The sequence below is a fragment of the Octodon degus genome, unplaced genomic scaffold, assembly GCF_000260255.1.
Source record: "Octodon degus isolate 3935 unplaced genomic scaffold, OctDeg1.0 scaffold00142, whole genome shotgun sequence".
NCBI lineage: Eukaryota > Metazoa > Chordata > Mammalia > Rodentia > Octodontidae > Octodon > Octodon degus.
In genome coordinates, this window is record NW_004524718.1 from 3,700,562 (window position 1) to 3,714,326 (window position 13,765).

Consider the following 13,765-nt stretch of genomic DNA (forward strand, 5'->3'; position numbering starts at 1 on the left):
TATAACTCCATATAACTTGATCATAGTCTTGGCCTTGACCCTGAAGACAGCTACATTGTAGTCCACTGGACAGTTCATAATAACATTCTTTGGAGGCCTGTCTGGTACTCAGTGCAGATTTGTTCAATGAGGAAGCAAAAAAAAAAAAGGAAATGTGTGAGTCTGGGGAGAGTGTAAAAATTAGAAAAAGCCCTTCTTTGTGCCCGATGGGTGTAAAACTTCATAAGCATAAACAAGTATCTTCAAATACCTTATTAAGAAATTAATTTGAAATTTTCTATAGTCTAAAACTCACTTAGATAGAGAGAAAAAAAAAATAGGAAAATGTGGAGGGCCACCTGGGCAACTGTCCTTGCAAGAAGAGCAGTGGTCTCCGTTTTGGCTGTGCCTGCCCCTATTTCTGTGTATTGATATATACAGAGCTGTCTAGGACTTTTCCTCACTCCTTCACTTGGCTTTAGGCAATGCATATTGGTCTAGCCAAGGGGCTGGTGGTAGTCTTTGAAGATAACACATGTGTTTCCCTGGTAACCTCCACCTGCTACTCTTTTAATTTGAGCCGAGACAAAGACCCATTGCTCCACGCTGTCAGCTGGGATTGAGCCTTGAGACAGAGGCTATGACTTTCTGGGGCTTGAAAGATTACACATCAGAGCTGAAGCACCAGACCCCAAAACATTAGATATTATCTCAATTATATAATGCAGATTAATCTCTGCATTTCCTTCTTTCTTCATATTGCACAGTTAAATACAGTTCTCCTACTTAGCGCAGCTTACCTATTTCCTCCATTCTCAGTCATTCATCCTCAAGCCACTCCTCCTTTATGACTGAATAAAACCTGGGTTCCACGCTGGGTCATGTTCTTCTGTTGTAGGCAGATGAATTTGATAGAAATATTATAGGCAGTCAGACAGGGCCAACCCCTCAAGGACAACATGGAAGACAAGGTGACTTTGCAACTATTGACAGACACTCCTCTGCTGTGGGCCAGACCTCAAGACAAAAGTAAACAAATGCAGCTACATACTTCCTTAGGGATGGGCATCAGTGATTGATATTCTAAATAAGTATCACCTTGAAAGAGCCCAAATGAGTCACTAACCTAACCTCCAACAGGGAGAGACCTTGTTCCATATTCATGACCTCTTGCTATGTGACTCACTTCTCTATTTGATTCCAATTTAATCAATTTTACCTGAGCAACGTTGCTTGTAACCTCATTGATTGACCATAGTTTTGTCCCACCTCATGCCCACCTAGGCAAGTTCCCATGTTCTCCACCACCTTAGACCTGCCTCACCGCATGGTTTTCCTCTATAAAAGTCCCTGGAAGAGACAGCTTCTCAGGGACAACCCACTTGAGCCCCCCTCCTGTCCCTCTCTCTGACAGGAGTTTTCTTTCCCTCAATAAATATATTCTGTTCATAACCTCCGTTTGTTCCTAAAATTCATTCTTTGGTTTTAGAGAACATGAACTCATCCCAGGTACCATTTAGTTTGGGATATCATTTTTCCCCTATATCATTAGAGGTCATTCACCCTGATATCATCATTTTTTGCTCCCTGTGTTACTTTTTCCACAGAGCCATCAGCATGGCTGGACTTAGGACCCTTTGGCTCTGCATAACTGTAAATATGCTTTAGTATCTTTATTCTCACCATGGTTTGGACTGGAAGTAGTAGACTGAAATTAACTTGACAGGATTCCAATAATGTATCCATGGGATAACAAACATAAACTTCCAGGAACAAGACGAGGACCAGGAAAAGCTCTCCAGAGGAAAGGAATTTGATGAAAGTAGAAAGCTGTCAGGCAAAGCAGAAAACATAATTATATGAACCTAAGACTATCACATCAACATCTCAAAGAGATGTTTTCCTACACAATGTGAATTTGCACCAAGAAAAGTTTGGGTAAGCAGTTTGAATAATTGGAAAGCAATTTTAACAAATGCACTAATTTTTACTGAAAACTGGTCAATCCCTAATACAATCACATGAGTAAGGGCTGCTGTCAGTATAATCCTACACCACTTTTTCTAAAGTTTATTTTTTATAGCAGCATACTGAGCTAAAGCTACAAACAAAGGTACATTAAAATGATGATAATTCAAAATTAAATTAAAATTTAAAGATGTTGAAATATTTATTTAGCACATACAAAAATATTTTACTTACCATGTGTACTTTAATAATTTATGAATTTCTATTCCATTAAATGTCATCTAGATTAGGATCTAAATAAAGCACTGGAATTCTGAAAGAATAAATTCTGGCTTAGAAACAGACCTGATTGTTGTCCTCGTATATTTTCTTTTTCACCTTCAATGGGAATAACAAGTAATGTTTTTGTGAACTAAATATTCACAGAGCAAAAGGTTTGAGGTAGTAGAACATTTTTAACACACTTTCACACCATTTTCTTACAGGACTCATTTTCTTTTCAATGCAAAAGCCTGCAATCCTTTGTTTGATTCTTTCATTTTTCTTTTTATCTAAACAATAGTGGCAATGAAAAATAAATTCACTGAACTACAGGCTATATAAAAATCCTGAGCACACATGTGATTTTGGCTTGGTGTAGCCCCAACCCAAGCAGAACCTAGAGGAATCCATAGCACACATGCCATCTCCAGAGTGACTTCACCCCTGCCCCTGGAACCTCCATCCAGAAGAGGCCCTTTCCTTGTTCTGTGGCTCCCTTGCTGCACAGCTGGACACACTAATTGGCTGCCATCCCACTTCCAGACTCTTGGCTTCATTCCCAGGATTCCAAATCACAGCTCTTCTTACTAACTTTATCTCAAACTATTAACTGATAATGAGCTCTCTTTTGGAAATGGCCTCAACTCTTCAACCATACACACTGTCCTTCTGATGGCTGACATTTGACAAGGCCTGACTCATGGAGCAGGGATCAGACACTGTGGGTTTGGCATGCTGACATACATGCAGATTATCCACCGATCATGTGCATGCTGTTGTTGAACCTGCCCAGTAGAGACTGGGCCTCTGGCCATCTGCAGCCCTCCTGGGTACCACTTGTTACAGAGATCCTGTTTCTGAAGGCTTCTGCTCCATTACTTCTCTCAGATGTCAGAACTTTACTCTCCGCCAAACCTCCAAGCTGAAGAATAAGAAAACTCCTACATTCAAGACTTTATTACAGATGTGAACTCCTGCACCCCCCACCAAAAAAAAAAAAAGTTAAAAAAAAGGAAAAAGGAAAAACAGGAGTTGAAAACTTGGCACCATCCTGTGTTAAATGTTTCAATCTTTGCTGTATACAAACACACCAATAACCCAAAATGCATCCACTCGAGCAATGATTGATCCAAGCTCATAATAAAATTTTCAGGCTTTTTTCAATTTTAAAAACCCTGACAAAAACTACTGGGGAGGGAAAACACAAGAAAAAAATGACTCTGAGGTCAATATTTTCCATGTGTGGAAGTAGATACAGGGAAAAAGAAAATGTTCCTCTTGGCACATGAGTGTTTGATCTTTCAGAGCCACCTTCCAGGAAAGGCCCAGAGCTTTAAAGAGCATATGGAGCAATGGGGAATGAATGGATTTTGGAAGTTAACACACTTTCCCATTCATTCACTCCACCATTATACTTTGAGTTCTCACTATGTGCTGAGAACCACAATATTTCTGCCTATCCAGAGCTTAACATGTTCATATAAGAGGAGATAGACAAAAGTCACATAAATTTAAAACATATGACAGGCATTGCCAAATGCAGAAAAAAACTAATACATCTAGCTAAAAGAGGAGTGTAGTGAGTGCTGTCATGGAAACCCTACCACTGGAAAAGGTCCTTCTTGGGAAAGAACAGCTGGGCAAAGGCCAGAATGAGGCAACAGAAAATGAGGGCCACGATAGCATGGGGAGAGATTTAGGCAGAATGAAAGAATGCCAAAGTCCGAAGTTCAGAGACAAGCACATGCATGGAGGACTCGAGGAATGGGAAAAGGGCCAGGGCATCTGCAACCCACAGGGAGAGCTCCCAAGTGATAGGAAATTACTTCACAAAGGAGCCAGAGGCCAGATCAGTTGGTCCTTGAAAGCTATAATAGGGACAATAGCTCTGGGCATCTTTCCCAGTGTTATCAGAAGACATTTTGGCTATATTCATTTATTGATCCCAATATTTTACTTGGCTGTAATAGGATTATACCCTTGAACTCTTGGCTATATTTTTGCAGTCCCCTCCCCTAAGTGTTAAGTGTATTTCTTCACATTGTCAATATTTATGACTTGTGTTGGCCATTGAAAGGCTAGTAAATAGGACACGGAGGATTAAATGTGTTCATGTGAGTTGTCCAGGCTTTGGGGGACATTACAGCGATTTCCATTTAAAAAGCAGATGTGGGCTAGGGATGGGGTGCGGTGGCAGAACATTCACCTACCACATGGGAGGACTGAGTTTCATCTTCAGCACTGCAAAAGCAAAGAATCAAACAAATCCTGCCCCTGCCATCAGGACTTCTGCGTAAGAGTCACATAGAACCCACCCTAAAGCCTCCAGCAAGGCCACAATCCTGCTGGCCCGTAGGTGGGGAAAATGGATGATTACTGAGATCAGCTCCTGAAAGAATGCTTTTCTACATGTTTGTTACTGCATATTGTTTATACGAACTAGTGCGTTTTGATTTAATAATTTGGTATGTGTGTATAGCATACTTTAATCATTCCCTTCATAGCCCCTCTTATCCTGCCTACCCCTTAATTTCACACTCAGCCATGGGGTTTCAATGTATATGAGTATTTTGATCAATTCACCCTTATTCTCCCATTACCTATCCTCTCACTTCTCCCCTTCACCTTTTTTTTCTTTCTCTTGTTTAGTAAAAGTCTCCCCAAAGAGTGATGCATAAAGCAGAATTATTCAAATAAGAGTTGACTAATATGCCATAGGAGCAATTCAATCCACGGAATAAAGTAATCCAAAGTACATTTTTAAAAGACCACTCTGATAGCTGTTTAGAGAGTAGGTAGAAGAAAGACAAGAGGGGAAATCGGATATAAACTGGAGGTTACTGCAAGAACTCAGGTGAAAGGTGGGGATGGCTCTGGCCAGGGGGCAGTGGAGGAGGTGATGCTGTTTGCTGATGAATGGAACATGAAGTCTGAGATAAAAGAATGTTAGAGCCCGTGTTACAGCAATTTTATCTCCCAGAACATTCTTTTATGCCTCTCACCGGCCTAGCCTACATTTCTAAGCATAAAAATCAGCATATAAAGAGTGTTTTTGTCAACTGCCATCTATCCAGGGACACAGTTGCTATAGCAGCCAAGCAATTCTCTTTGGGTAGCCAGGTGGAAACAAAATCATCTTGAAGACTCCTAGAACTGAATAGGGAGATTTTCCTTCAATACCACACAACAAACTTTATAATTGCCTTAAAAAAAGAATATCTAAATCAGGATGCTTGGGTCTGGCCCATCATTATCTCTTTTGAAACAATTCTGTTTTTCCATGTTACAATTTGTGCCAGGGAATTTTGTGAATATTGCTGTTCTTTTTTTTTTTGTATTTTAGGGAAGGGTCTACAGGGTGTTCAGGGTCTCACTACCAGATCAATCTTGTAGTGATCTGCCTGTTTACAGCCTCCCAAGGGCAGGGTGGGGTGGGCACAGCAGGCCCGGGGATCGAGCCCCCATCCCCTGAGCCTACTTTCAGGTGCTTTAATCCATGGAGCTATTTGGCTGGCCCCTAATATTGCTATTCTACCCCAGACTTACTCTGCATTTCTGGCCTCCTCAGAATGGGTAGCTGTCCAGGAGCTCCTGTGATGGACCAGGCCAGGGGACACCTCCTTCATAGCCAAGGTTTAGCCCTAAATTTACATCATCTCTTCTGGGCCAAGTCAGACAACACTAGAGCCACCACTATCTGGCCTCCCTCTGGGGTCTTTTCCTCTAAGCTTAGAGACAAACTGACCCATAGAGTATGATCTCCTCTCCTCTTCACTATCACCAGGTTTTCCTACCTGCATGATATAGGACTACCTCAAAGCCTTTACCACTCAGGTGATAAACTAATAAAGACAGTCTCCAGAACTCATATCGCCTTACTTCTCCCATGAAATCTACAGCCTCTAGAGCTCCCATACCCCAGGTGTCATGTTATGTTACAACGCACCCCACCCACATTCATGTGTATGTGTAGGCACTGGGGGGTTCTTCTGCCCTTTGTCCACAGTGGCCCCTCATAGGCCCTTGTACTCCTCCCCTTTGAGGAGATGGAAAGGAGAGAGGGGCAGTGGATGGTGACATTGATGAAATTATTTCTAACACCCATTTTACGTTATAGTAAATTAAGCAATTTTTACGACTGTACTGTAATGGCTGATACACTATGTCAACTTGACAAGTTTGGGAGTTTAACTCAGCAGGGAGCCAGGGTACTTACATTGTAAAGATCTTCATTCTGTGCAAGAGGAGGATGCAGAAATGGTGTGAGTGTGACACCCATATGAGGGCGGGTATCTGCACACCATATAAGGGAGGGAAAGAGGCTTGCTTTTCCCCCTTTTGTTCTTGTTGCCTTTGCTGTCTTCTGCCACCTTGAACTGCTGCCCCTGTGCCATGTATCACCCTGCCTTGGAGCCAGCTGATTACAGCTGGAACTTCCCCAAACTGTGCACTAAGTAAATCTTTCCTCCCTTAATTCTGAATGGCAAGTATTTTGTATCAATGAGAGAAAAGTAAGGGACACATGTACCTTGTAACATTAAAGGTCCAAGAAGTCTTCTATATACCTAATGTTCACCTGCCAGCCAGAGAAGGCACTAGTTTAAAAGAAAACAATGAAGAACTAGACCCTGAAGCTCACAGCTATTGAAAACAACAGCGCTGAGGTGAGAAATGACAGCCAAACATCCATTAAACTCATTAAAGAAACTCAGGAGTACTCCAAATAAATTGCATCTTGGCACATAGTTTAAGGAGAAATCGCTTAGGAAAAAGCTTAGAATTGTTTGCAATCTGTAGGAAGAGACACACTGCCTGCATTTTAAGAAGAAATCTCATAAATTTTCAAGAGAGATTTATTGTCAGTGGTTTCTATGTAGCCAGCAAGTGTTAAGGAAATAAGATGCCTTCCTGGGGAGAACACTGTTACTTGTGTTGATATCCTTGTAAGTATAAGCGTGCTATCATGGGACAATTAAATCCACATTTGGAGACTTAAGCAGGGCCACACCCAATGATGCAATCACATTCTACAAGGAAATGACTTCTCTGCATGTTACCTGGTTCAGAATCCTCTTTTCCTTCATGTTCAGGGACACATGTACCACTTTGCTCTTCTGTTGCATTAGAAATCAGAAAGGGCAGGTGGCTCAAAAGGGCTCACCTAGAATCACAAGTATCTAGGTAAAATACTAATGACAACTCATTATTGTTAGTATATCCTAAATGAGAAAGAAGAGATGGATTCTTCAACATCTTTGGGGAAAGTTAAGCTATATTTGGCTAAAGCTTTCTTGAGATAAAAGTGTGGGCAGTGCGGTTATGTACTAAATTCTACTGTGAATCCCACAGGACCTATAGCACGTTTTCGTTCTTTCCCTCTGTGTACCTGTTGTTTCCATGGTGATGAGTGGTGGTGGTGGTGGTGGTGGTGTGATGGTGGTGGTGGTAGTGTGTGTGTGTGTGTGTGTGTGTGCGTGTGTGTGTGTGTGTTCCTTCTAAATGATAGTATCAGAAAAAAGGAAGTGCAAGGAGGTGCTAATACATTATGAACTGGATTATTCTACTCCTGATTTTTACCATGTAGCACTGAAGACATTATGTCTGCATCTCTGCTATGTTTGAAAGGCTCTATGCACTGGAAATCTGGTTTGCAGTGCAGTAGAAAGAAATATTATGGAACCTCTAAGGCACAGGACGTAGTGGGACATCTTAGGTCACTGGGGATGTGCCCTTGTGTGGCAGTAAGGTACTTCTTGGACTTCTGGCTAGTTCTCAAGACAGGGTTGTTATAAAAACCTAAACCTGCCCCATGCAGCCTCTTGAGCTTCCTGGATTGGGAACATCCTCTTCCATTGTCATCCTTCATGATGTGACAGAGCTGAGGTAATGCCAGCTGCATGCCCTTGAACCTCCCGAACTCTCAAGCTAAATAAACTCCTTCCTAAGTAGCCTGCCCCACATAGATCATTGAAGTAACAAATTGCACCTTGTACAGTTGTATAGGAGAGAAACATTTCAGGACAGAAAATAAAAATAATAATAACAGTAAATGTCTTATGGATTTGTTGATGGTCTTGTTATATCAATATTCATATTTGAAGAAAGTCTAAAACATAGCAAATGTATATGTGATCTGTCTCTGATACTTTACAAAACGTATTTGTCAGTGTGTACCTCAGAAACTCCATATACAAAGTGTTTTTTTTCTAAGTTTCTCATCTCAACTTTTATTTCACTTACTCAGGCAAACCAAAAGCACTGTATTTTCCCTTCCTTCCCTGACTCCCTCTCTCCCCAACTTCCATTGTTCAACTGCTCAAAAATTGTAGAAAACCCGCCTCTCAGAATCTCTCAGATGTATTCATTCCTTTTTGTCCTCACAACCATTGCTTGACCTTTACCATCTCCCCTTGGATTGTAGTCCCTTATCCTAATAGATTCTCGGCCATCTGTCTTTTGACTCTCTCCAAGCTGTCTCTCACAGCTGCCAGCATTATCTTAGGGAAACACCTGATAGTGTCATTTACTAACTTAAAAATTGAATTTGATGACTCCTTGTTGCCTGTAGGATAAGTTCAAAGACATCTCAACAACCATTTTATTGCTTATCTACTACATGGCCAGTACTAAGCACAGTGAATGCCAAGATGAAAGGCATGGCCTCTTGTCAAGGTACCTGAAATGTGTTCATGGGAGTTTCAGATGTGTTACCAGTTGTCTATAATACAATACAGTACAATACAATACAATACAATACAATACAATACAATACAATACAATACAATGCAATACTGTATAATGCAATACAATATGTACAACTACAAAACTATGTACAAAATACACAAAAGTGTAGAACAGGTAATGATCACTTATTAAAAGAAATCTGCAGTGGAAATACATGTTATTTCTTCTTAACTTTGTACTAACTTTGGCTTTGCACTAGGGATTCAACCCAAAGCCTTCAAACTGAGCAACATCCCCAACCTTTTTTTAATCATTTTTTATTTTGAGAAACGGTCTCACTGTGTTACTAAATTTCACAGGCTGGGCACAAAATTGTGATCCTGCTGTCTCAAGCTCCCAGAGTGCTGGAATCATAGGCTTGCATCACTATATCTGGCTCAGGTGTTACTTAATAAATTATGTTTTACACTGCCTTTTCTGTGGACTATACTACCATTTCCTTCCTTTGGGGTCCCATTAAAATTTCATCCATATTATCTTAACAAATATGATATGCAGATGAACACCCAAAGATATCTATGCTCTAAACTTTGGGACCTGTGAATATGTTACATTAACTAGAAAAAAGGAACTTGCAAATGTAGTTAAGGCCATGGGACTTTAAAATAAAGATATAATGTACTTCAAATTAATCACACAAGTTTTTGAAAATAGAAAGCTTTTTCTGGCTATAGTCAGAGGTGTAGGGAAAAGTAGTCACAGACTGGAAGCATGTTACCATTGGAGAATCACAGGGAAAAATACAAAAAAAAAAAACAAAACAACCAAACAAACAAAAAAACCAGTTCATGCATACCCAGAAGGCAAATCTGGCCCTTCAGAAGACAGCCAGTCAAAAGCAAATCTCAATATATGCAGAAGAGGATGAGTTCATCCAGCAATCTGAAGGACCTTGGAGAGAGTCTTCCCCATAGTTTTTGATTAGTAATTCAGACTTGCCAAACCCTTACCTTTAGCCTGTGAGACCCTAAACAAAGGATGCAGTTGAACTCACCTACACCTCAGCAATTGTGACATAAGTTTTCTTTCCATTAAATCTGTATGGTTAGGGTTTAGGGATAGTGTTAAGGATGGGGTTAGATGTTAGGGTTAAGGTTATAGCAACTTACGGCAGCAATAGAAAATCAGTACAATATATCATACAGCATATTCCATTCATTCTCATTGTTCAAACATAGTTTATATTCACCTGGAGTATGATTTATTGAATGGAGGAATTTCATGTTAACTATGAAGCATTTTTTCCTAAGATTACAATTACTCCAAAGAAAAATATAAAGATAAGCCAATTGGAAGATTTTAGGTTGTCCATCACTGTCTCATAGAAGACCTTCATTTTGTGGCTTTCTTGTTCTCATTTCCATCTGAATATAAGCACTGTCCTTGAAAGATCATCTTAGTACCAGAACCATAAATGAGTATGACACTGTTCTTACTTCATGAATCTCAGGCATTACGACTTAAATACTAGTCCAACAAATGAAGGCATTTTGTTTTCAAACATTTCTGTAATCTAGCCCAAAGCACATGCTCTACAACTTCCCCACTCCTTTATCTACGTAGTAAGTGGTTGCCCTGATGTCTTCTGAAATCTAAGGTGGTTTAATGAACATGGGGCCTGTTGTTTTGGGCAGGGTCTATGATTTCTCCACTGCCAAAAGGTACTGTACTCACAGAGGTCCTGCACTCAAGTTTGGTCTCCAAATATCTGGGCACTAGGATTCAGCCAAAGTGTTACACAAAATGAACCATCGCCAAGGTAAATACCCTTCACCTTTGCATTGCAGCAGTAGCCTGCTTAGGCTACTTACATAGTATTATACTGTAGAAAAATATAAGGGCATGCAGTAAGTCAAACATTTGTTGGTAGGATCTGCCTCTTAGAGGAAGCTTCTTTGAGACTTCTGTCTCTTCTGATTTTATAAAGGATTGTTTTTCCCTCCCCCTGCATATTCAACCACTAGAACAAGATGTTAAACAGGATATCCAGATTTCTAGAGAAAGATTCAAAAGCATCCTCCTTGAAACACATCCTGATAGTCAGGGCTGTTTCCCTTAAAGTAATTCTTAACAAACCCACAAGGGAATGAAAACAAATGAGGCTAATGGAAATTTATTTAAATTAGATTTCAACTTCATAAAATCCTGTATTGAATATTACTATTTGCTTGTTTATGCAAAGTTGAAAGAACTTTACATTGCAGAACAATCATCTGCAATTTTTAAAATTTTGTGAGATCCTTCTTGACCCAATCAGGCTTTTTGTTGAGTACTGCTATTCTCCTTCTGCAAAAGAGTCTCAAAAATCTACTTTGTAATATCTGCTGGAATGGATTCCCATCTATCTTTTCACATTCTGAGCCTTTATTGAGAGGTCATTCTTCATGCAGTGGTCTTTGGGCTGTATCTTGGTTGGAGGCAATGCTACATTAGGGAGTACAGTTTTATTTTTTCTACGAAAGTAGATTCAGGCAAGAAATTACTTTCTTTTTCAAGGTTAATAAAAGGGCATATGGCACAATTTATACCCCAGCTCAAGCTCAACAGTATAGCTATTTTCTTCTTTATTGCCTGATTGGATGTTATTTTTCCTGGGATGTTGACTTGTTAATGTTAAACATCATATTTTTATGTATTTTATTTTTCTTAATTTTTATTTTTTAAACAGAGCAGAAAATAGTATTAAAATATAAAAGTTACAAGTGATGCAGAGTTTCACTTAACAAAATAAGATGAATTTCCCAGTATTTGTTGTAAAGCCTGGTGTTGTCTTCCAAGTAATTATTCATATTGCCAGACATATGCATGCAAAATTGGAAGAATTAAGAAAGAAATATATAAGAAATTAAGAACAGAAAAAGAACAAAAAATTGATAAAATGAGACAAAACAAATTAAGCATTTTCTCTTTTCCATACACAAGGAAAAATCTACAGTACAGTTGTCCAAACTATCTTAACTACATAAATAGATACAACTTTCCCACAACCCCTCTCCTATGCTTCCCCTCAGTTCAGTAACTCTTTCCTTTTGCATAAGTTCATTCCCTTTTCCCAGTATCTATTGTAACCTTCAGAATCCATTTTCTCTTTCAGATTCTCACATTAAGGACACAATATGATGTTTGCACATGCAGGTCTGATTTATTTTACTTTAGAGTATAGTCTCTAGTTTCATCCATTTACCAACAAAAGCCTCAAATTTATCCTGTTTTATAGCCCAAGAATACTCCACTGTGTAAAAATGTCACATCTTCTTTATCTGTTCCTCAGTTGAGGGACATCTGGATCGTTTCCATGATTTAACTATGACAAATCGTGCTGCTATAAACATGAATGTACATGTTACTGTGGCATGATGTTTTCAGTTCTTCTGGAAAAACACCCAAAAGAGGAATAGATGGCTTGAAAGGAATCTCCAATCTGAGCTTTCAATCTCTTTTCTCAGAGTACCATAATTTTCACTGTATACATCTTTTACTTCCTTTGTGAGATTGATTCCTAATTATTTCATTTTTTTCATGTTATTGTGAAACATGTGGTTTCCCTAATTTTTCTCACATTGTGTGTTCATTGTTTGTGTACAAAAATGCTACTGATTTTTGGGTGCTGACTTTGTATCCTGCTATGTTATTGAATTTTTTGATTAAATCTATAAGACTCTTGGTGGAGGTTTTGGAGTCCTCTATGTAGAGTATCATGTCATCTGCAAATAATGATAATTTCACTTCTTTTCCAATCCTTATTCTTTTTGTTGCTCTCTCTTGTCTAATTGCTCTTACTAATATTTCCAGAACTATATTGAATAGGACTGGAGACAGTGAACATCCTTGTCTTGTTCCTGATTTTAAAGTTAAGGCTTTCAGTTTTTGTCCATTTAGAATGATGTTGGCTGTTGTTTTCTCATAGATGGTTTTTGTCAGATTGAGATATAGACCTGTTCTGATTTTCTATAGTTGTTTTTTTTTTAATCATGAATGAGTGCTGTATTTGTCAAAAGCTTTTTCTGTGTATATTGAGATAATCATGTGATTTTTGTTCTTGGTTCTATTGAGGTGATTTACTACATTTATGGACTTGCATATATTGAATCATCCCTGCATTCCTGGGATGAATCCCACTCGGTCATGATGTATAATCCTCTTGATGGCTTGCTGTATTCTGTTTACTAGTATTTTATTAAGTATTTTTTTCATCTATATTCATCAGAGAGATTGGCCTATGATTTTCTTTTTTTGGTTGAACCTCTCTCTGGTTTTGGTATTAGAGTAATGCTTTCCTCCAGGAATGTTTGGGAGAATTACTTTCCTTTCAATTTCACTGAAGAGTTTGAGAAAAGTTGCCATTAAATTTTTTCTAAATTTCTTATAGAATTCTGTTGTGAATCCATTGGAACCTGAGCTTTTCTTTGTCTGAGGGTTTTTTATGACATTTTTCAATTTCATTTCTCATTATTGGGTTGTTCAGAGTTTGTATATCTTCTTGGCTCAGCTTTTGCATTTCATATGTATCTAGGAAACTGTCCATTTCCTCTGTTTTCTATTCTGTGAAACTAAAGGTTTTGGATGTAGGTATTGATGATTTTCTGAATTTCTCTAGGTTCTGTAGTGATTTCACCCTTTTATTCTTTATTGTATGAATTTGGTTTTTTTTTTCTTTCCTTTTTTTATTAGGTTGGCCAGAGCTTTATGAATTTTTTTTTTTTTCTGGTTCGTACTTCTTATTTTTTTTTTCTACAGTTTTATTGATAAACATATAGCAATGAGACAGTTTCAAATCAAATCGGAAGTACAGTTTCAACAAATAATACACTGC